General features: G+C 40.8%; 1 protein-coding gene across 2 annotated transcripts in view; it reads right to left on the reverse strand.

Annotated features, from left to right (window-relative positions):
- LOC121280410 (RING1 and YY1-binding protein-like) overlaps positions 1–23,184 on the reverse strand; it is a 107,447-nt gene that overhangs the window by 37,225 nt on the left and 47,038 nt on the right. The window lies entirely within an intron of this gene.

Genomic DNA, 23,184 nt, shown 5'->3' on the forward strand with positions numbered 1-23,184 from the left:
TAGCAATAATCAGGAAGGGACAGAGTTTACAAACAGAAAATAAAGTGAGATTGGGAAAATTGGTACAAAAGCCAGAATTAAAGGCTCTTATCTGATGGCAAGCAGGGGATGGATAAGTTGATAGCACCAGTAGAAATAGAGTATATGATAGCCAATATGGAGACATGGTTGCAAAGTGGCTACAACTGGAACATGAAAATATTTAAGGGTATTTGACATTTGGGAAGGACATGAAGAAAGGATAAAGAATTGGGGCAGCCCTGTAAAGGTCCAGGTCAGTACAGTAACGATAAATGATCTTGATTCAGAGGATCAAACTGTAGAATCAATTTGGGTAGAGACAAAAAATAGCAAATAAGTTACAAGAGTCATTTATAGGCCACCTGACAGCAGCTACACTGTAGGACAGACAACACATCAAGAAATAATGGGGGCCTGTAAGAAAGGTACTGCAATAATCATGGGATGTTTTAATCTTCATATAGATTGGACAAATCAAATTGATAAAAGCAGCTTGGAGGATGAGTTCATAGAGTGTATTCAAGACAATTTCTTAGAACAATACTTTCTGGAACCTACCAGAGGCCAGGCTATTTTGGACCTGGTAATATGTAATGAGACAGGTTAATTACTGACTTCATAATTACGGATCCTCTAGGTAAGAGTGATCATATCATGATAAATTTCACATTCAGTTTGAAGGCGAGCAAGTGTGGAAGGCGAGCAGCAAGCAACAAGGTCAGGAATGGAAGCAGCCAGTAGCAGGGTAGGGGAGGGAGCAGCAAGCAGGAAAGGAAGCTCCAAAATGGCACCGAATGGGTCACACGATGCAATATTGGCCTCAGCATGACACAACACTAAAGTATAAATCCCAATGCACGCCGGTCCCATTTCATCCACAATGCTAAAGTGGTATGACATTGAATGAGGCAACTTAGAATGGGGTTTTAAGGTATTAATGATCTTAAACCAGCGATTGGGAAAACTCAGAATCGTAAGCACTAAAAATTACTGGTCAAAGCACTTTTGGGGAAGGGATGGCGACATGGATAGTGAAATGCCATGGATAGTGAAATGATAAGACAGTCAAACTGAAAAACCCATTAAGATTTTTTCCCCCCAAAACTTGATTACTTCTGTGCATTACTGAGCTCCATAGAAAGCACATTGATGTTTTAGACAGGATACGATAAGATCTTCCAGGGTGCTGCCTGTTGAGGAAATACAAATACACAAAAAGAGTTGAGAATTTGGACTTAGAAGAATGCAGAATGTGGGGCAATATAATGGTGTGGGAATCATGAAAGGGACAGGTAAATAGAGAGTGTTTTTAGCTGTTCAGTGGTCCATGACAAAGTGTACAGATATAAGATCACTAGATAGGCTTTCTCTTCAGGTGGATTGGGACCAATATCTGAATTTGTCAGTTACCAATGCCAGGATTTTCAGTGGTGAGAGTTGCCAACAAACTCTTGGCACATAGGGAATGAAAAAGAACTTTCCAAGTAGGGGACTGTGCACAACATCAAATATCTGCTCTGATCAGGTTCCAATGTACAGTCAGCAATGTCCAACTTGGTTGTGGTTGCACGTCTTGGGCTTATAATATTTATCATTTTATTTTGACCAATGTAAATCAGTTACGATGTTTCTTACACTGCTTCCGTAAAACTTGAGGCCAATTCGGCGAGATGCAGTATTGCAGCATGTTTCAGTGACAAGCATTTTCTGCAACTATGAACATCAATAAATGGAATAATGCCATGTACACAGTATTTCAAGTCTTTGGCTGATTTTTTTTTTTTGCAGACATGCTGACCCAATTATGGAGATAAGATGTTGATGTATTACATGGATTAGTATTGCCTAACTAGGATAAAATACTCAGCATCAAGTTCAATTCCAATTTTACTTTAGTCCCTTTGTATTGCAAGTTTGATTTAGCTTTCTATAGGCTAAAAATTAGTTGATAATTGCAGATGATTTAACACTTACATAACACTTTTTTAGTCACTATTCCAGTTGACACCATAGCCTGTTCATTTAAAATGAGTTAAAACTTCCCTTTAGAAAAGCCGACAAAAACTAAGGCCGAATGAATTTGTTAAGCTCAAGTGCACCAACTAATGTAAAGGCATAGTTCCCAATAGGATGTAGGATCGGATCAGATGCAGCACCATCTATCGTCAAAGAAATGACAACATGATAAATGTTCAATAAAAGATTTCCCTTGAGTCTATCAAGTTGAGTTATACTCCTATGGTGTGTGGAGGATGTGCTAAACAAAATGCTGAGTTGCATGCCCCCCCACTGCATACAAGATACAGAAGTAAACTCCAAATGTTCTGCTTACAGATTCCAGCCATAACGGCAAGTCTTTGGAAGGCTAACATCTGCAGAATTTACTTTTAAACTAGTCTTTCATTTGGTGCCCCAAATGTTTAATAGATGCTGCTGCTAAATGATACCAAAGTACTCCAGAGACAAAGTATTGTACAGCACTTAGGGGCAATGATAATTTATTAATATAATTTTAAGATAGGCTAATGCTTTGGAGGTGTTTCTTTAAAGTGTGTCCTATTTAGTCAAAATTTTAAAATGTCTATGAGCTAAAAGGGTGTAGTTATACTCATACTTTAACATCGAAACAGTACTGTTTCAAATATGCCTCTACATGAAACTGGTAGTATAACTTAGGAGACAACCTCCCAAGAAGATCATGCAGAAGCAGTACAATGGCAGTCTGGTACACGTCCAAGACTGACCTCAATACTTGCCAGGCCTTCTTGGAAACAGACCTTAATGCAACTCGTAGCAATGTACATTGCTGTATATACTGAGAACTGCCTTTCACAAACAGCAGACTGAGTTCAGGAGGCACACAGCAACTATAGCCTAAATGCTAGTTATGGGTCCTGTAAATAGTTCTTGAACCACATGGCAAATGCATCAAATTTTGTTTGGAACACAGATCTATAAGCAGAACAGTCTATTTTATCCAAGAAGCAATTCATTACCACATCTCATTTTTGAAGCACATATCTAAATATCTGGACATTACTGAAAGAAAAACTAAACAAAGGGAATTCTACTGGACAGAACTAGAAAACAAATTAGATCCATGCTCCAATGTAACTGAGAAAATATCAAACGAATAGTCCCCGATTATCGATTCATTCTGGAACACAAGATCAACAAAATCAACAGAGAAAATGAATTGGAGAAATTTAAGGGCTAAAATCCGTCAAATTCCCCAAGACCCGGCAGCCTACATCCTAGTGTTCTAAAATAGATAGCTGTAGAGATACAGGACGCACTAGTTATGATTTTGCAAAATTCCCTAGATTATAGAATAGTCCTCGTGGATTGGAAGTTAGCAAATGTAATACCACTATTCAAAAGGAAAAGAGAAAACAGGGATTGCCAAGCCAGTTAGCCTGCCATCCGTCATTGCTGGTAATGTCAATGAAGCTTATTTCTTGGTCTTCTCCTCATTAGGAGCTGTGCTGGAGATGATCCAATGCCCTCTCATGGATTATTCCTGAAATCCAGCAGAGCCAGGTAGGGGTTGAAGCCTTTGCCTTCAACAGGTGTTTTAAGGTCTGTCTGATAGGTTCTACCATTCTGTTGGATTGTCGATATTTGGGACTTGATGTAGTGTGGCAAAACTCTTAGCCCTGTGCAAATTTGTGAAACTCAGTGCCTGAGAATTGTGGGCTGTTATCTGAGGTAAGCATTTCAGGTACACCGTGGCAAGCAAAAATTGATTTTAAATGATTTATTACAGTGATGCTCTTACTATTATTTCTCAGCAGCACAGGCTCAAAAAAAACTTCAAGAAATAATCTATTGCTAGTAGGTACTTCACTGTTGTCAAATGTGAACAAGTCCACTCCAATTTTCTGCCAGAGCCTCTCTGGGACACTGTGGTTGAAGTGGTTCTTTTTGTTGCCACTTACTGTACTTTTGGTACACTGCACAGTCATTCCCCAATTCTTGCCCCCATTTCCAGCAAAGTACATTACAACTCTCCTGCATTTTTCTACGCCGAGGTGAGTTTCATGTATGCGCTGCAGCATTTCTTCCCCAAGGTTGCAGGAATTACGATCTTTTCTCCCTTGAAAAGTATTCCTTCTGCTGCATGAAGTTCCACACAAAAGTTCCAGTACTTTTGTACGGCAGAAAGGGTTCCACTCCGATGTGCAAACTGGCTGGCCCACACAAACTGCTGCAGTTTTCTCAGGGGGTGTCATTCTTGGTCGCTTTCCTGATATCATCCAGTTTGGTTAAAGGCAAAGGCAAGTTCTTTGTCAGCATGTGAACCTGTGTTTCCATTTCTCCATCCTCTTCCTCTGTGATGGGTAGGTATGCACGTGACAGAGTGTCTATGATGTACATTTCCTTGCCTAGTCTGTTTTTAAACACTTACCTGGTACTCCTGCAGGCGCATAGGAAACTTTAGATTCTTGGTATCAGAGATAAGCACTTCATGTATGCCTTGGCGAGCAAATATTGATTTTTAATGATTTATTAGTGATGCTCTATTAATTCTCAGCAGTACAGACTCAAAAAAAAAACTTCGAGAAATAATCTACTGCTAGTAGGTACTCACTGTTGTCAAATGTGAACAAGGTCTTGGTGCACAGTTCAGGAGCTTTTTAAGTATAGCTTCCAATGGCTTATGATCAGGCTCTACCTCCACGTCTTTACCATAAACAAACTAGTGGAAGTGTTCTAGACCAAACACAATCACTAGCATTTCTTTCTCTATTCTCTATCGTTACCATGTTTCAGTCATTGCCTTTGAAGCGTATGCCACTGGTGCCTCATTTTGCAGGAGGACAGCTCCCAGGCCAGTCTTTAAAGCGTTCACTGAGATCTTGACTGGCTGACTAACATCATAATATTTTAATGCTGGTGCCTAGATCAGCACTCTCTTCAGACTGGTCAAAACTTCCTGGTGACTTTGTTCCCAGTGCCAATCCACATCATTTTATAGAAGTTCTCTGAGGGGTGCTGTCAGGTCTGACATGTTCAGAATCAATTTCCCAAGATAGGTCACCATTCCCAAAAAACCCTCCAAGTCTTTCTTGCATTCTGGGGGTGGCATGTTCACGACTGCTTCGATTTTACTCAGGTCCGGTTTCAGTCCCTCACTTGTCAGCACATGTCCCAAGTACTTGATTTCACGAAGACCTATTTTGCACTTTTCCTTCTTCAACTTGAAGGTTCCTTTCACTAGCTCTGGCCAATACCTGCCTCAGTCTCTGGTCATATGTTCTTCTCGTGAGGGTCCCTAGAACCGCATCTTGTTAATATAGGTTTCCACACCTTCTAACCCTTCAAACAGCTGCTTCACTGTTCTGTGGAACACCTCCAGAGCTGAATTAATACCAAAAGGAAAGCGTAAAAACCTGTATCCCCCATATGGTCTGTTGAAAGTAGAGAGATAGGAGCTGTGTTCATCCAGCTTGACCTGCCAGGAGCCAGAACTCACATCCAAGGCTGAATAGTATTTAACACCAGCTAGCTTACACGTGATCTCTTCTACTGTGGGCAGTTGGTAATGCTGTCTTTGTACTGCCTGAATTAGGTCTCAGGGATCCAGACAGACTCGCAGATTCCCATCTGATTTTTCTATAATTACAATTGGATTAGCCCACTTTGTTGGTTCTTCAATTTTCTTGATGACATGAAGTTTCTCCATTCTGTCCAACCCTACTTTCAGTTGGTCTCTCAGCATTACTGGTATTTTCCTGGGCGGGTGTATTCTGGGTGTCACAGTTTCACCAATCTTAATGGGGTGCTCTTCTTTTAAGCAGCCAATCCCCTGGAACACATCTTTATATGCGCTCAGGGTGTCATCAGTGGTGACAGTCATTATTCTCTTGATTGGCTTCAGATTTTCACAAACTTTGATTCCAAGAACAGGTTTTGCATCAGTTTTCACCACTATGAATGGAAGTGCTCGAGACTGTTTTTTGTAGTTCACTTTAAGTGGGCATTGCCTTTCTACTGCAATTTTTTCACCTGTATAAGTATACAGCTTCATTTTTGTTTTAGTTAACCATTTTTCTTTGCTTATCTTACGATACAGGCTTATGGGAATGACATTTGCTTGTCTACCTGTATCGAGCTTGAAATTCACCATGTTGACAACTTTTAAATCAACCTTGCGTATGTTTTCTTTGTAATTGTTGTTACTGCACCAACAAAAAGTTGAGTTTCAGTGTGTGTGTCAATCGTATGCACTCTCTTAGATTTAGACACCTTAGCAAAACAGTGATTTACATTATCACAGTTGTTACACTGCTTTCCGTAGGCTGAACAACGACGTGGTAAATGCTCTGTTCCGCAGCGGCTGCATTTAAATGTTTTAATAGCAATTTTGTTCTTTTTATGTTCAGACTGTATATTTGTCCTTTCCTGGGGCTATTTCTGTTTAACTGCATCTAACTACTTGACAGTGTACGGCTTATCATCTTCTTGTCATCTGTTTAATCTGGCATTTTGTTGTCTCTGCCGCTCTGCAGATATTTATTGCTTTCTCCAGTGTGAGATCAACTTCTCTCAAAAGCCATTCTCTCAGTCATTTGCGATCCCGCAAATTATTCTATCTCGGATGAGTGATTCTTCAAGCTCTCCAAATTCACGCAATTTAGCTTGATTTCTCAGCTCAGTTACATATTGACTAATGTTGTCACTGCCTTGTGTGCACGTAAAAAATCGGTATCTTTCATATTTGATGTTTTTCTTAGGGCTGCAAAAGGCTTCGAATTTTTCCATTATTTCTTTCAAGTCATTTTGCTTCTCATCACCTTCAAACATAAATATGTTAAAGACTTCGAGGGCTTCTTCCCCTGTTATGTGAAGATAGATGGAAGACTGTACCTGAGAATCTTTTTTATTACTGCCTGTCGCTGTGAGGTACAGCTCAAATCATTGCCAGAACCACCTCCAGTTTTTGGTGACATTTCCCTCCAAACTGAGCTCTGTCAGTGGTTTCAGAAACTCCATTGTTACGTTTAGTTTACTTCTGACACCATGTCTTGTTTTTTGTTTCACTGATGCACACAGGCTGTCGACATTGTAGCTGAGCTAACTTTACTGATAACACATTTTCTTAACATGAATATATATCTGCAGCAACTGAATGCTATTAAGACAGGCTCCAACATGTGATATCTGACCTTCAACCCCCAGGTCAGGTGACCCCATATCTAGACAGAGTACCATGTAGTATCTACCACTGGAGTCCACTACCACAATCAACTATTATCATGACAGATAAGACAAGTGAGGCAGGTATGGAGATCCAGATGGTAGCACTGAGGGAGCTGTAGCCCTTGATAATTTCCGAAATCTTCAACCAAGCTCTGTTGTTACATATACAAGACTAAGGCTTTCATCTATTTCAATGTTTCACTAATTAAGCCTAAAAAATGAACAGAAAAGCCAAGTTCAGACAACTTAGGTTTTCCAGGCAAGGTCACTAGGTGAGATACAATTTGAATATTTTAAAAGCAACTGATCGTCATTTCTGCTTTATGCCAAAGGCCATTTCTGCAAGAACAGAAAATGCAGGGAACACTCAGCAGGTCAGGCAGTGTCTGTGGAGGGAGAAACAATTAATGTTTCAAGTTGATGACCTTTCATCAGAACTGTATGCATGCTCTCCTATGCTTCAAAATAAATTGTAACTTCATAAACACACTATTTGACAATGTACCATTATGCAAGGGTCAAACAGAACTTAGTGGTAAAAACAAAAAAACTGCAGATGCTGGAAATCCAAAACAAAAACAAAAACAGAATTACCTGGAAAAACTCAGCAGGTCTGGCAGCATCGGCGGAGAAGAAAAGAGTTGACGTTTCGAGTCCTCATGACCCTTAGTGGCATTAGCTCACATTAACTGAAATTAGCGTTCTCATGTATTCATCTTTTGGTAGTGAAAGAGTAAACACTGTCAGGCCAGAAACAGCAATTCAACTTTACACTGATTGCCTAGCTCACTTTCTCCCCGCAACTTATCTTGGTTTTGATTGCCTCTTCCTTGTCAGGTGGGTCTGTCTGACATCAAGTCTCAGATAAGTCAACTTCTCCAGCTCGGCATCAAGAGGAACAAAAGGTGCAGTCAGCAGCCATTAGCTTCTTGTCACTGATACAATTCCTCTCCCCGGCTTCCCACTCGGGCTGAAACAGACCATTACTAATGTTCTCTAGCTGAGAACATCTTCTCTAACTGAGACAAGCTTCAAATCCTACATCCCCTCCATCACCAAAACTGTTCCATGTATCTCTGGAACATTACTTGCATGAGGGGGATTCAGTAACTGAGAGGCTGGGCTGGGATGGAGCGCTGTGCTGCCTCCAGGTTCGAATGCTTTCTTCACTAGTCTCCCATCTTGTGCTTTGCATAAATTCCAACTTGTCTAAACTTTAGTACTTCATCCCTGGACTGATGCATTAAATTCTAAATCCTTGTCCCCAAGAAACAAGAAACAACTCTACAGAGCATTTCTACTCAATTGCTACAATTCAAAGTTTTGATCCTGTACCTTTTTTTGTCCTTTTAATGGCAAAAGTTTTCAGTTGCTCTGGTCCTGCTCTTTGGAACTCCCTCTGTAAAATCTCTCCCCTCCCTGCATTTAAAAACCTTCAGACAATCTCTTAATCTGTGTCCTGTCACAATGTTGGTTTTCCTTACCCTTATTTACGAAGTGGCATGGTACATTTTGTACTTTAAAAGTGTAACAAAAATACATGTTTTCCAGTACAAAATAACCACTTTGACTGCTCAATGTACATGAAAGATGCAACATTTCTATAATTTTATTCATTGTATTAAGGGGTGAACATACGTAGTGCATCTTTAACAAGCTATATCAATTGGTCTCAATGTCATCAGAAGTACTGCAAGAAAGCCTTCACATGATACAAGGACAACAATAGGATTCAAAACTACACAAGTGGGTTTCCCAGAATTCATCTATCAAACAAGGTACTGCCAGATTCAACAAACTGATCACAGTTTTTATCTCAGCACAAGTACATTAAATAGTCCTGCAAGTAAGTAGTATTGACTTTGGCCAAATAGTCCCACGTCAATCTGCAGCCTAGAAGTCACCTGTGAAACATTATTTTCTCCAGAAGGTAATTTTTAAACCATCAGCAATATGGATTCCATTCCAAATCAGAGACATCCTGCTGTAAAACAAACAAGTGATCTGTAACATGTAACAAAACAATTAAGAGGAGCAAAAACAAAAATAGCTGGAAAAACTCAGCAGGTCTGACAGCATCTGCGAAGAAGAACACAGTTAACGTTTCGAGTCCGTATGTCTCTTCATCAGAACTGTCATACAGACAAAACAAAAAATCAGAAAAGAACTAATTCTGCATTTGAAGGTTAAAATATTTTATATAAAAAGGAAACCTACTTCAAGTATCCTAACATTCTTATTTCATTTAGTCTTTGCATAAAAACAGCATTTATCAATTGTGGGTCAAAATGGCAGTCAAGGAACATTACCTGACTTTGCAATGCTAATTATGGCAAAACCGTCAAAATTCACCATATTTACTTCACTGAAAACGATAACAGCTTCTGGAGTCTGCACATTTGCAGAATAATGTGGAACTTCAAAAGTTTCTATCCGTGATTCCACTCTTTTCCAGAAGGTATGCACCTGGGATGCCCCCAGACTATTCACTGGAAATATTTGAGCAAAAAGGAACTTCCACTCAAACTCTCAGTTTTGCCGTATAAACCTTTAAGAGAAAATTACACTTGGAGGTGTTTTTAACAGCATACTAATTTGATAATTACTGCTGAATACCCTCACTGGCCCTGAAAAGCTAATTTTGTATTTTTGGAATCTCAAATTCTCCATGGTAAATTCCACACTTTAAAAAACATCTAACCATTAAAATGTATTTCAAAGGGAGTCAATGCTTTAAACTGCCTGGTTTGCTGTGAGAATATTTCTATATGAAGAACTCTAAGCACCACAAGTGTCCTAATGTCAGATCCTCCCTAACTCAAGTTATTTGGGTCCCACATTATTGGAGTTAATGCTTTGTTCTAGGATATTGTTATGAATGTCATTTCATGATTCATGTGTTTTAGGAATATGACATTTAGTTTTGGGAATTGAATTTTTAAATGCAAGTCAAAAAAAACTGGGGTTGAGAAACTGAAATAAAGCCTAGAGTAATTGAAGTTCAAAGGGAATAGAATCAGAGGTTTGAAAACAGTAAACAATAGGTGGCCCCTTTCTAAGACTTGGTACAGACAAGGAGTCTCCAGTTGTCTTCATAAGGGGTTTAAATGATTCATTTGGGTTCCAGATCAAAGAAAGGTTTAAAAGCAAAGGGTAAACAAGGGGAGATCTTAAAGTATCCATCCTTTCAAATCAAAGGGCAAGCTTGGGGACGGAAGTTAATTACAATAAGTCCTTGTTTAATGTTGTAGTGCAACTTTAAGTTGTTTCACTTGAAGTGAATCAGATTTTCCCATTATAATCAATGTAAAAGTAGTTACTTTCTATGGGACCTTACCCACCAAATAAATTAAAACATTATACTTTAAGTTGAAATAGTGTACATCCCTAAATTCCTTTATTCATAAATGGAATATATTTTATACTTGTATTTTAAAAGTTATGAAATACATCAACTCTTTCTACTTACCTCCCACTGGCTCTCTCCCACTCGCTGCTTCCCCTCCCGAACCTTCGACATGCAGCAGGGTCGTGACAAATGGACAGATCAGTGACTGAGGCGACAAGTGAGCAGGTTGGGAAGGAGGTGGCGAGCAGCAGTGGCACATCCAAAATGCTTTCAACTGTGTCACGCACACTCCATCGGCCTCAACAAAAAACAATACCAAGGTGAAAGTCCTGACACAGTGTGCAAAGCAGCCCCATTACACCTGTGACACTAAAGGGAAATGGGTGCTAAATCAAGCAACTTAAAACATTAACTCGATGTTGAAATCTCTATCTGGGACATCCCAGGTGTGCCACATTGCCTCCCTGCAATCTATCCCCACAGCAATCTTTTGTTTTGGGCTTATCTGTGTTTTTCTCAAAGACACAACAGTCAGCTTAGAAGATCATGGGGGCAGTGGTGGATCTGCCAACAGCCAGAACAAGGAGCACAGGGGCCATTACGGGCCAGGGGTACCCCTTAGTTGGAGTCATGAAGCAGGAATTTCAAGTGGGGCTCATGCTCGGAATGAAAAGTCCAAATTCATGAGAAATTAAAATTGTCAGATCAGCTTGGTAAAGTTAGTGGAACAGATCAGCAGTGGAATCCTTGCCCAGAGAGCTTGTGCCAGACTGGGAAACTGAGGAGAGCCAGTGAATTCTTGAGAGCTGTGGCACACCTTGGTTTTGTCCCAGGTGAAGTGAAATAATCCTCAGGTTCCTGCAAAGTATAGAGGAACTCTTTGGTGGAATTAAAAACAGAATGGGGACTGGGCCGTTAAAATTTTCCAAGTTTGAAGAATAGGAGTTTGCAAAAGTGTTAGATTAGTACTTGCTTTGTTTAAATCTTGTAGAGCAAAATGGTTTTGTTTAAAACCTGAAACCTTGTGGAGTGGTTCTTGCAGGAAATAAGTGGGAACTTGAATTTCTTATTTTAAAGTTAATGGTCTCCTTCGAGATCGTAATACATAGTATGCTGACTGGTTCATTAGTCATTAAATCATATATACATTTGGAGAACAGGCAAATAACTTTTGGCAAAATAGACCATCTTTGCAGAGATTAAAAGTGTATTTCCTGGTGTACTGCAGTGCTGTCAATAAATTCTAAGCAAAGCTCAAGGGAACAGACAAAATAAGAGCTACTGGTTGTGTTTTATGCCCACTATGGCTAAACTTCCAAAGCTGAAAACCAGAGAAAAAACATACCAACATACCACAAGTTTAGATTTAGTATGCCTGTGCATGTACTAGTTTTCTGGTCAAAACAAATAAAGCTACTAGGTAATAAATGTGAAATTCTAGTTCAAATATTTCCAAAGGTTCACCAGAATTCTAGATTTTACTTCTCCATCCATCTGCAGCAGCAGCTCAGTTTTATAAATCTCAGCCATTCTTTCACTCTGCAAGACCATCTGGCTTGTTTTCTTCACCCAAAGCCAGTAGTGCATTGTGATGGTAGCAGTACTTCTTCCTGATTCCTTCAGTTCTGACCAAGCAGCACACTATTTGATACTGTGGCACGCTTAAGCTAAAATGAATATCCGACAGTTACTCAAAATATACTGGTTAGCTGGGTAAGAGGCGAAGGAAGACGGTCAAGATTTATTTCGCCTGATTATATCATTGGTATTGTTCTGAATCTCTTGCATTGGATCGATGTCAAAGCATTCAGAGAGATCAACATTAACCACAGAAAGCCCAAGTCACTGACCACAGCACCTTTACACAAAGCCTGGCCCTGTACTAAAAAGATTGACCAAAAGCCCAAAAATAGGAGCATGGGGAGCAAGGGTAGGCCATTTAGCCCCTCGAGCTTATTCCAACATTCAATAAGATAATGGTTGATCTGCGATGCTCCTCCATATCCCTTCATATCTTAGGTTAACAAATTTGATCAATTTCAGATATAAAATTAATTGATGACCCAACATCAACTGCCATTTGTGGAAGAGTTCCAAACTTCTATCACCCTGTGTGTGTAACTTGATTCTGTAGATGTCTGGCTCTAATTTTTTGGGCAAGTGCCCGACACCGAGATTTCCCAAGCAGCAGAAATAGTTTCTATCCACTTTATTAGTTTTCAAGATTAAAGGGAAACCTTGAACAAATTACCCCAAACCTTCTACATTTCAAGGACAACAATCTCATTTTATGCAATCTTTCCTCATAACATAACCCTTGGAGTCCAGGCATCGTTCTCATAAATCTGGATTGCACTCCTTCCAAGGCCCAATAAAGTTTATCCTTCATAAAGTGTGATGCTCAGAACTGAACAGTACTACTTGTGTGCATCAAGGGCTTTGTATAACTGAAGCACGACTCCTACCCCCTTGTATCCCAGTCTTTTAGATATAAAGGCCAGCATTACATTAGCCTTTTTTGATTATTTTTGTACCTATCCATGGCAGGTACAAAATATGATGTAATGTACGAGTCTTCATGAACACAATCATTATTTGGAAACACACTTTGATAACATTACAGAATTAAAATTCTGCAATCACTGGGTACCAGCAGAGATCAATTAGAAAAGAGAAAAAAAATTACACCTGGTCACACTCCTCACGCTACTTTAGAAAATGCATAACCTATATCCTTAGTTACATTCCTTTATCTGAATCTATTTTTTTTAGATGAAATAAAAACTACACTTGAATAATGCAAGGTTATCCAGCAAGATAACCAATGGAGTTGCAACGCAATGTATAACAAGGCTTTCAATAGGGCATTAGATGATTGTTTGAATAGAACAACATGCAAGGGTACAGGGAAAAGGTGGGGCAATGGCACTAAGTCATAACGCTCATTTGGAGAGCCGGTGCAGGCACGATGGGCAGAATAGCCTCCTTCTGAGCCACTAAAATTCTGTGATTGCGATTTAATATAACTTGCTCTCTGGTTGGTTCCAGAACATGCTGCTCTAAGAAACCGTCTTGAAAGCATTCTATGAACTCCTCATCCAGACTACTACTACAACATATTTTTTTCATCTATTTAGATCAAAATCACCCATGATTATTGATGTCCCTTTATCACAAGCACCAAATATTTATTCTTGTATACTTTGCCCTAAACTGTGGTTAGTGTTAGAGGACCTGCAGACCCCTTCCACTTGTGATTTCTTTCCCCTGCTACTCGTCATTTCCACCCAAACCAATTCTACATTGTGATCTCCTGAACTAATGTCATCTCTAACTATTGCACCAATGCCATCCGTGGTCAACAATGCTATCCATCCACCTTTACCTAGCTTCCTAATCTTTTTCAATGTCATATACCACTCAATATTCAGGACCCACATCTCCGTAATGCTTTCAGATCATATTTATTTCCTTCAATGTGCGCTATTAATTTGCTTTATGAATGCTACATGCAGGTACACAGCCTTTAGTTTTGTCTTGTTATCTTTGTAACACCTAGGCTTGACTGTTGATGCATTCTTTTTCTTTGTCCCTTCCTGCCATTCTCTGACTGTCTCCCATGCTCTCTTGCCATGACTGTACCCGTTGATTTGCTACATCTAAACAAGCTTGATTCCTCATGCCCTCACCCCTCCCCACTTAGTTTAAAACTCTATTTCCCCAGTTCTGCAGCTCATTAGAACACTGGTCCCACCATGGTTCAGGTGTAGAGCGTCCCACTAGTACAGCCCCCCAGATTTCTCCAGTACTGATGCCAGTGCTCATGAAACGGGGCCCACTTCTCCCATACTAGTCTTTACACCACGCATTCATTTGTCTAATTTTATTTGTCTTAGCAGGCTTGGAAAGTGCTGTCAAAGGAGCCTTGGTGAATTCCTGCAGTGCATCTTCTAGATGGTACACACTGCTGCTACTGTGCGTCGGAGGTGGAGGAAATGAATGTTTGCAGGTGTGGTGCCAATCAAACCAGCTGCTTTATTCTGGAAGGTGTCGAGCATTTTGAGTGTTGTGGGAGCTGCACTCATCCAGACAAGTGGGGAGTATTCCATCACACTCCTGACTTGTGCCTTATAGATAGTGGACAGGCTTTGGGGAGTCAGGTGGTGAGTTACTCGTCGCAGGATTCCTAGCTTCTGAACAGCTTTTGTAGCCACAGTATTTATATGGCTAATCCAGTTCAGTTTCTGGTCAATGGTAACCCCCAGGATGTTGATAATGAGGGATTCAATGATGGTAATGCCATTGAATATCAAGGGGCAATGGCTGGATTCTCTTGTTGGAGATGGTCATTGCTTGACACTTGTGTGGCATGAATGTTACTTGCCACTTGGCAGCCCAAGCCTGGATACTATCTTGCGGCATTTGGACATGGATTGCTTCAGAATCCGCGTCGTCGTGAATGGTGAACATCATGCAATCATCAGTGAACATTCTCACTTCAGACCTTACGACGGAAGGAAGCTCATTGATGAAGCAGCTGAAGATGGTTGGGCCAAGGATATTACCCGGAGGAACTCCTGCAGTGATGTCCAGGAGCTGAGATGACTGATATCCAACAACCACAACCATTTTTTGTGCTAGGTATGACTCCAACCAGCAGAGAGTTATCCAGCTTGATTCCCACTGGCTCCAGTTTTATTAGAGCTCCTTGATGCCACACTCAGTCAAATGCAGCCTTCATGTTATGGGCATTCACTCTCACCTCATCTTGGGAGTTCAGCTCTTTTATCCATGTTTGAATGATGGATGTAATGGGTGGCCCTGGCGGAACCCAAACTGGGCGTCAATGAGTAGGGTATTGCTAATCAAGTGCCACATGATAGCACTGTTGGTGACCCCTTCCATTACTTTACTGATGATCGAGAGTAGACTGATGGGGCAGTAAATGGCCGGGTTGGATTTGTCCTGCTGTATGTGTACAGGACATACCTCAGCAATTTTCCACATAGCTGGGTAGATGCCAGTGGTGTAGCTATACTGGAACAGCATGGCTAGGGGCTCGGCAAGTTCTGGAGCACAAGTCTTCATTGCTATTGCCAGAATATTGTCAGAGCTCTTAGCCTTTGCAGTTTCCAGTGCCTTCAGCCATTTCTTGCTACCAAGTGAAGTGAATCGAATTGGCTGGAGACTGGCATGTGATGCTGGGGACCTCCGGAGGAGGCCGGGATGGATCATCCATTCGGCACTTCTGGCTGAAGATTGTGGCAAGTGCTTCAGCCTTACCTTTTGCACTGATTTGCCGGGCTCCTCAATTATTGACGATGGGGATATTTGTGGAGCCTCCTCCTCCAGTTATTTGTTTAATTGTCCACCACCATTCACGACTGGATGCGGCAGGACTACAGAACTTAGATCTGATCCATTGATTGTGTGATTGCACTGTCTATCACTTGCTGCTTCTGCTGTTGGGCACACGAATAGTCCTGTGTTATAATTTCACCAGGCTGACACCTCATTTTTAGGTATGCCTGGTGCTGCTCTTGGCATGCTCTCCTGCACTCTTCATTGAAGCATGGTTGATCCCCTGGCTTGATGGTAATGGTACAGTGGGGGATATGCTGGACCATGAAGTTAGATTGTGTTGAATATAATTCTACTGCTGATGGCCCACAGTGCCTCATAGATGCCCAGTTGAGTTGCTAGATCTGTTTGAAATTTACCCCATTCAGCACGGTGGTAGTTCCACACAACACGATGGAGGGTATCCTTAATGTGAAGGCAGGATTTTGTCTCCACAACAACTGTGCAGTGGTCACTTCAACGGGTACTGATCCATCTGCGGCAGGCAGGTTGGTTGGTGAGGATGAGGTCAAGTATGTTTTTTCCTCTTCTTGGCTCCCTCACCACCTGCCGCAGACCCAGTCTAGCAGTTATGTCCTTTAGGACTCGGCCAGTGGTGGTGCTACCAAGCCATTCTTGGTGATGAACACTGAAGTTCCCCACCCAGAGCGCATTCTGCGCCCTTGCCACTGTCAGTGCTTCCTCTCTAAGTGGTGTTCAATATGGAGGAGCACTGATTCATCAGCTGAGGGAGGGCAGTACGTGGTAATCAGCAGGAGTTTACTTGCCTATGTTTGACCTTATGCCATCAAACTTCATGGAGTCTGGAGTTGATGTTGAGGACTTCCAGGGGAACTCCTGTATACCACTGTGCCACCACCTCTGCCAATGGGACAGGACATACCCAGAAATGGTGATGGTGGCATCTGGAGCATTATCTATATGATTGCGTAAGGATCACTATGGCAGGCTGTTGCTTGACTAGTCTGAGAGACAGCTCTCCCAATTTTGGCACTAGCCCCCAGATGTTAGTGAGGAGGACTATGCAGGGTCGACAGGGCTGAGTTTGGCGTTGTCGATTCCGGTGCCTAGGTCGAAGGCAGGTGGTTCGTCCTGTTTCATTCCTTTTTTGTGACTGTATAGCGGCTTGTTACAACTGAGTAGCTTGATAGACCATTTCAGAGGGCATTTAAGAGTCAAACAGAGTCACGTATAGGCCAGAGAAGGTAAGGACTGCGGATTTCCTTCCTTAAAGGATATTAGTGAATCAGGTGGGTTTTTACAACAATTGACAATGGTTTCATGGTCATCATTAGACTTATTAATTCCAGACTTTTATTCAATTCAAATTCCACCATCTGTCGTGGCAGGATTCGTACCTGGATCCCCAGAGCATTACCCTGGGTCTCTGGATTACTACTCCAATGACAATACCACATCGCCTCCCCATTGCTCCCCCACCCCCCCCCACTCTTGAATGGCTTCATGCACCACAATCGTCAGTCAGCTCATGTGTTATGGCAGAGCCAATGGTAAATGCTGAGTTGCTCAAATCCCAAAGGGAAACTTGAAATAACTGTCACAACTGTTCTACAATTTGCAAAACTTTTTACAGGCATGCCTTGAATTCAGTAGTAACAAGACCACCAATTGTTATAGGTTTCTTACAATGCTAAATTAAAGCTTTAATAGAAGAAATGGTTTTAAATACATAGATCCATAAATTACTATGATAACTTCTAAACCCCTAGTTAATCTAACTCCCAGTCACACTTTCATTAAGACAACGGTAAAAAAACAGATTTTTAAAAACCCAGGCAAAGAAACATGATACCCTGAACAATCCAATTCAAAGTGAGTTTCCTTAACTTCAGTATTTTGTAGACAGCAGCTTGAGGTGTAGATGCTGGAGGTTTTCACATTGTTAGAACTTAGAATGCCTGCCTTTACACAGCCTTCTCTCCTTTTTACATATTTTCCCCTTTGAATAGAAATTCCCATTGTTTCACTATGTCTTTGGACTTCACTCCCCGATCATAAAAAAATCATAGTACCAATTTTATCAGTAATCTTTGGGAAAAACAAACATTCTGAACTTCATCTGGTTAGGTGACACATCTCACCCCTCCTTTGAAAACAATCTAGTCTGGTTTATTTAAAAATGCAAATTTCCTTTTACACAATACATTCTAAACTTCCCCCATGTTTACCTGCTTAACATTTCAAACTTAGCTCATCTTCTGATACATCAAAGCCTTTAGATCAGCTGCCTTTAATCCAATTAAGAGTCTCACACACAGACACATATAGACACAGATACCACTATTTTACAATAAATTCCAATAACATTATTATAATCTTCCTGACATGTGCACCCTGCAGCCCCCATTCTCATCCAAACAAGCTGAAAGAACCTCAAACCTGTTGGACAATTGCAGAGGCTGACTTGCCTGTCCTCTGGGTCCCCTTACCTGCTATATAGTCACACCCTCCTGCTCCTGACCACCTTCCAAATCAGTGGACCCTATCCTAAAGGGGTGTGACCTCCTGTTGGTACAAGCATCCAGGTAACTTTCCCCCTCCCTGACGTGTCACAGTATCTGCAGCTTGGTCTCCAGCTCAATGACTCTGAGCCAAAGCTCCTCCAGCTGCAGACACTTACTGCAAACGTGTTTGCCCTGGATAACAATGGTATCCAGGAGCTCCGACATGCCGCAGCCGTGACATCACCTGTTCTGCCATCCCTATGTTTTAACTAACTAATTAATTATTTTATTCAATTACTCATGCATTCTATTAATTTTACCAGAAATTCCTGTACTATTTTAAACCACAGGAATAAAATAGACCCTGACCACTCACTATATACTCACCAAACAGCTAGCCTTCTCCCTTGTTTTAGAGCAAGAATTAGTTCCTACAGGGTGAAAAAGTTAGAAAAAGCAAAGAAGCACTTCCCTCCCCTCCTCACTGAATTCCCTCAACTCAAACTCCCAGCACTCCGTTAAGATCACATAGAAATGTCTGAATTTATATGCTCTGAAAATAAAAGGCACTAGCTGTGCCTGGGTTCAGAAAAACCAGCTCAAGCTAGTTTCCTTAATTAACTATCTACTATGCTCCCCAGTATATAGCTACTATCTCCCTGCTTGGGCTCCTGGATGAGATTTAGAATTTTAACAGTACTTGCAGTTAAATGCTAAATACAAACAAAACTAGGTATTTAGAATGCGATCCAAGGTTCCTTAATCTCACCAAACTCCCAGCATTCCGTTGAGGTCATACTCCAGATCCTTTTGTCCCTTCATTTTAGTATGTAATACAGTTGCTCTCAAACATTTTGGGTTGAAGGACCCCTTTTCAAATGGATTAGTAATCACAAACCCATACAAATCACAATACTATATCACACTCATGATATGCAAGTGTTGCATGTACGAGTGTATTAATAAATAAATATTTAGTTGGTTATAACTGAGCAATGTGCCTACTTCTCCCTGCAACATTTCTATCCTTGCTAACTCCCTTCCTAGGTGAGACAGCTAGCCCACTCTGTGCTGTACATGTGGTGACGACATTCCATTCCCACCCCTCAGCTCGCATTACACATTATTTCACAGACCCCTGGAAAGTCTCTTCTGACCCCGTTTCAGAACCACTGTTATAATAAATCTTTAAACATTGCAGTCCATGAGAAGGGAAACAGGCAATTATATTTTCAGGCCTATTTTTATAAAATATTTGAGGTTTGCTGATTTGATTTAGAAAAAAATCTTTCATTGCATTTTTTAGATATATGCATCATCAAACTAGCTGCTAACGTGTCCAAACATATGATGTTTGTATTTTTTTTGAGAAAAAGCGACAAAGCCGGCTTGAACGTGGAGTAATTGGACATGTCCGAATGCTAGAAATTCAGCAAGGACTGGACTTCATGTCCAACAGAGCACAGAATATAAACAAACACTTAGTTGCATACGTTTAACTTTTTATCTATAATGCATCTACAGCAGGAAATATAGAAAGTCAAATAAAAAAGGTACACCCTGTTGCCAAAGACATGGAAAATGCGTGTCTGGGGCACCATTCTGTCACTTTGCCAACTCCCATTTCCTGCAATTAATAGAATACATCTGGCACTGCTGAGCAGTATTTCCCAGATTTTTTAAAAAATAGCCTAGCCTGACTCACTGCTACTCAAAATCTGTAGTTGTCCAAAATACAATCATATGACAAGAATCCTCCTTAGAAGAAACACTTTCAATTAATTCAATATCACTGGCCAATTTTGCAACATATCAAAGGTTGTCCATGCTATGTAATTTGCTTGTTTTATATTTTGAAATGAATTCCACAGCACTAGAGCCAAATGCAAGTTATTTTGAACTAATTTATGGCTGCTGATCTGGTCACTGAATTTGGTACTTGGAGGCCAGTAAATCAGAAATGACAAAGATTTAGGCAAGTGCACCGGCAGCATTGACATTTGCAGTTATGGGCACTGTTGTCTTAAGAGGTTAAATGGTGTTTATCTGTAGATAATATTATTGTCATAAGCAGCAGTGCACCCTAATAAGGTGTAACTGACTTTAGTGTCCTTTGTAAATCTGAAAAAAATACTCAGTATAGTCAATGGAGCCCTGCATACCCAAACTCTCACTATCCCGACTTTGAAATTCATTGCCATTCCTTCATTGTCGCTGGGTCAAAATCCTAGAACTTTCTCCCTAACAGCATTGTGGGTGTACCTACACCACATGGACTGCAGTGGCTCAAGAAGGCAGCTCATGGCCGCCTTCGCAAGGGCAACCAGGGATGGGCAATAAATGCTGGCCCATCCAGCGAAGCCCACATACCCTGAATGATTTTTTAAAAGTTGCAATACACAACAAATATGGATAGCAATTTTAATCAATAAGTGCAAATTATTGCCAGAAAGGTCAGTAGTTAACCATTTATTAATTGCAATAAGCTGCAATTTAACGGTTGCAATCTAGTGGCGACCATTGAAATCACAGTACAGTATTTGCTGTAGTTTATTCCTTTTGCAAAGACAATAATCATACTTTAATCAGTTAATTAAAATCAATAAAACTGGCATAGCAGCACAATGGAATATAACACTTTGTGCTTTTAAAATATAAAGTAAGTCGGAAAAAATTATAGATTAATTGAACCTTCCCGTTTCTCCCAACATAAAAGGTTCCAAATTTGTACAAGGGATGTTTTGGCCCTCCCTAAATGAAAATGAAAGAAGAAAAAAAAAAATCTGTCACTTGCACAGAACCAGTCTCTTCCTCCCACATTGACTTTGGGAACTAGCTGGCGAAAAAAAACTGCCACTAACAGAAAAAACTTAAAATCCGCTCATGGCAGTTCAAAGAAATTAAGCTTGAGATGTAGTTTACATAAAAGGGGAAAAAAATGACTAGTCTATATAAATAAGTTATTTCTGGAAAATCACGAGAATTGGCATAAAACAAAAAATTATTTGGTTCAATAATAGAACAAAAGAATTAAATTTCATCTTGCATACATGTGCATCCCTGGGAAAGGACCCAAATTTAGAGAATTAATGCAGAACTGGATAACAGCTGTTGTTTCCAAAGAGTTATGTGCCTTGCTATATAAACATGCTATTATAACATTACCCATAGTCATTTACATAACTATGAAGATTCATTAATCAATACAACTGAGTTCCTCAGGGTAATGCCCTGGGCCCAATTATATTCAGCTGCTTCAATGGCCTTCCCTCTATCATAAGGTCAGATGTGGGAATGTTCGCTGATCATTTTACTGTGTTCAGTACTATTCACAACTCCTCAGGTACTGAAGCAGTCCGCGTCCATATGCAGCAAGACCTGAACAACATTCAGGCTTGCGCTTATAATTGACAGGTAACATTCAAACAACACAATGACAGCCAATGACCATCCACTATAACCACCTCCCTTGACATTGAATAGCATCGCCATTGCTGACTCCCCTTATCAACATGCTGGGGTTCACCATTGAGCAGAAAATGAACTGGACTATCCATATAAATACTGTGGCTCAGAAGCTGGGAATTCTGCAGCAAGCAGCTCACCTCCCAACTCCCCAAAGCATGTCCACCATCTACAAGACACAAGTCAGGAGTGCAATGGAATACTCTCCACTTGCCTGGATGAGTACAGCTCCAACAACACAAGAACCTCAACACCATCTGAGACACAATCAGTGCCCATCCACTACCTTACACATTCACTCCATCCACCACTGATGTAATTGGTGCACACTGTTGCCACTGTGTAAGGTGCACCAAACCAACCCACCAAGGCTCCTTCCATACCACCTTCCAAACCCACAAGCTTTGCCACCTAGAAGAACAAGGACAGAGGATGCATGGGAACACCAGACCTGCAAGTTCCCCTCCAAGCCACACACCATCCTGACTTGGAACTATAATCATCTTTCCTGACACTGGGTCAAAATCCAGGAATTCCTTTGCTAACAGTACTGTCACTTGTAGAAACTTGACTTCAAACACTGTAGTGTATACTGAGCGCATTATAGCAGATCAGACCTGGTGTTAAAATGCTACAACTGCAGGAAGTATTGTCCATAAAGAGGTTGGCCAAACTGGCATCTTAGGATTAATTTTCAAGTGGGAGACAGGCAATGGAGCATTTCCTATTAGGGGAGTAATGCCTTCTATTCAAAAAAAAAGGGTAAAAAAATAAAAGCAGCAAATGCTGAAAACACTCCAGCCAGGGAGCATTGAGAGAGAAGCTGAGTTCATGTTACAGGTTAATAGCGAGAAAGAGATATTGCGGCATGAAATGGTGAAAACAGAACAGTAAGGGTCTTGTTTGTTGAGGAAGGGTGTTTTACGGGAGGGGTGGGTTGATAGCTTATACTGAAAGGGAGAAGAACAATGTGCGAAATGAAGAAGGTATTTACAATATCAATTTGGAGCCGTAAACGAAAAAGTCAGCTGGGAATGGAGTCAAGGGGTCTCAGACGAGAAGAACTTGGCGAAGCCATGTTGGAGAGATGTATGCCACTAAAGAGAGAAAGCAATTCAGGGCTCGAATGAGTGTTGGACTGGGAGATGTGGTGGCTTCACAAGCAAGGGGAAGCAATAAAGGTAGCTGAACCGATCTTGGTTGCAAAAAAAAAAGTCACCTAGTCACTCTTGAGTTTGAGGAAAGGAAAAGGGTTTAAGGAATCAAGCGATAGGGGAAGGAGAAAAAAAAAAGAGCCTGAGGCTATCTTTGTCCTCAAGA

This window comes from Carcharodon carcharias, chromosome 7, assembly GCF_017639515.1.
Source record: "Carcharodon carcharias isolate sCarCar2 chromosome 7, sCarCar2.pri, whole genome shotgun sequence".
In the NCBI taxonomy this organism is placed as follows: Eukaryota; Metazoa; Chordata; class Chondrichthyes; order Lamniformes; family Lamnidae; genus Carcharodon; species Carcharodon carcharias.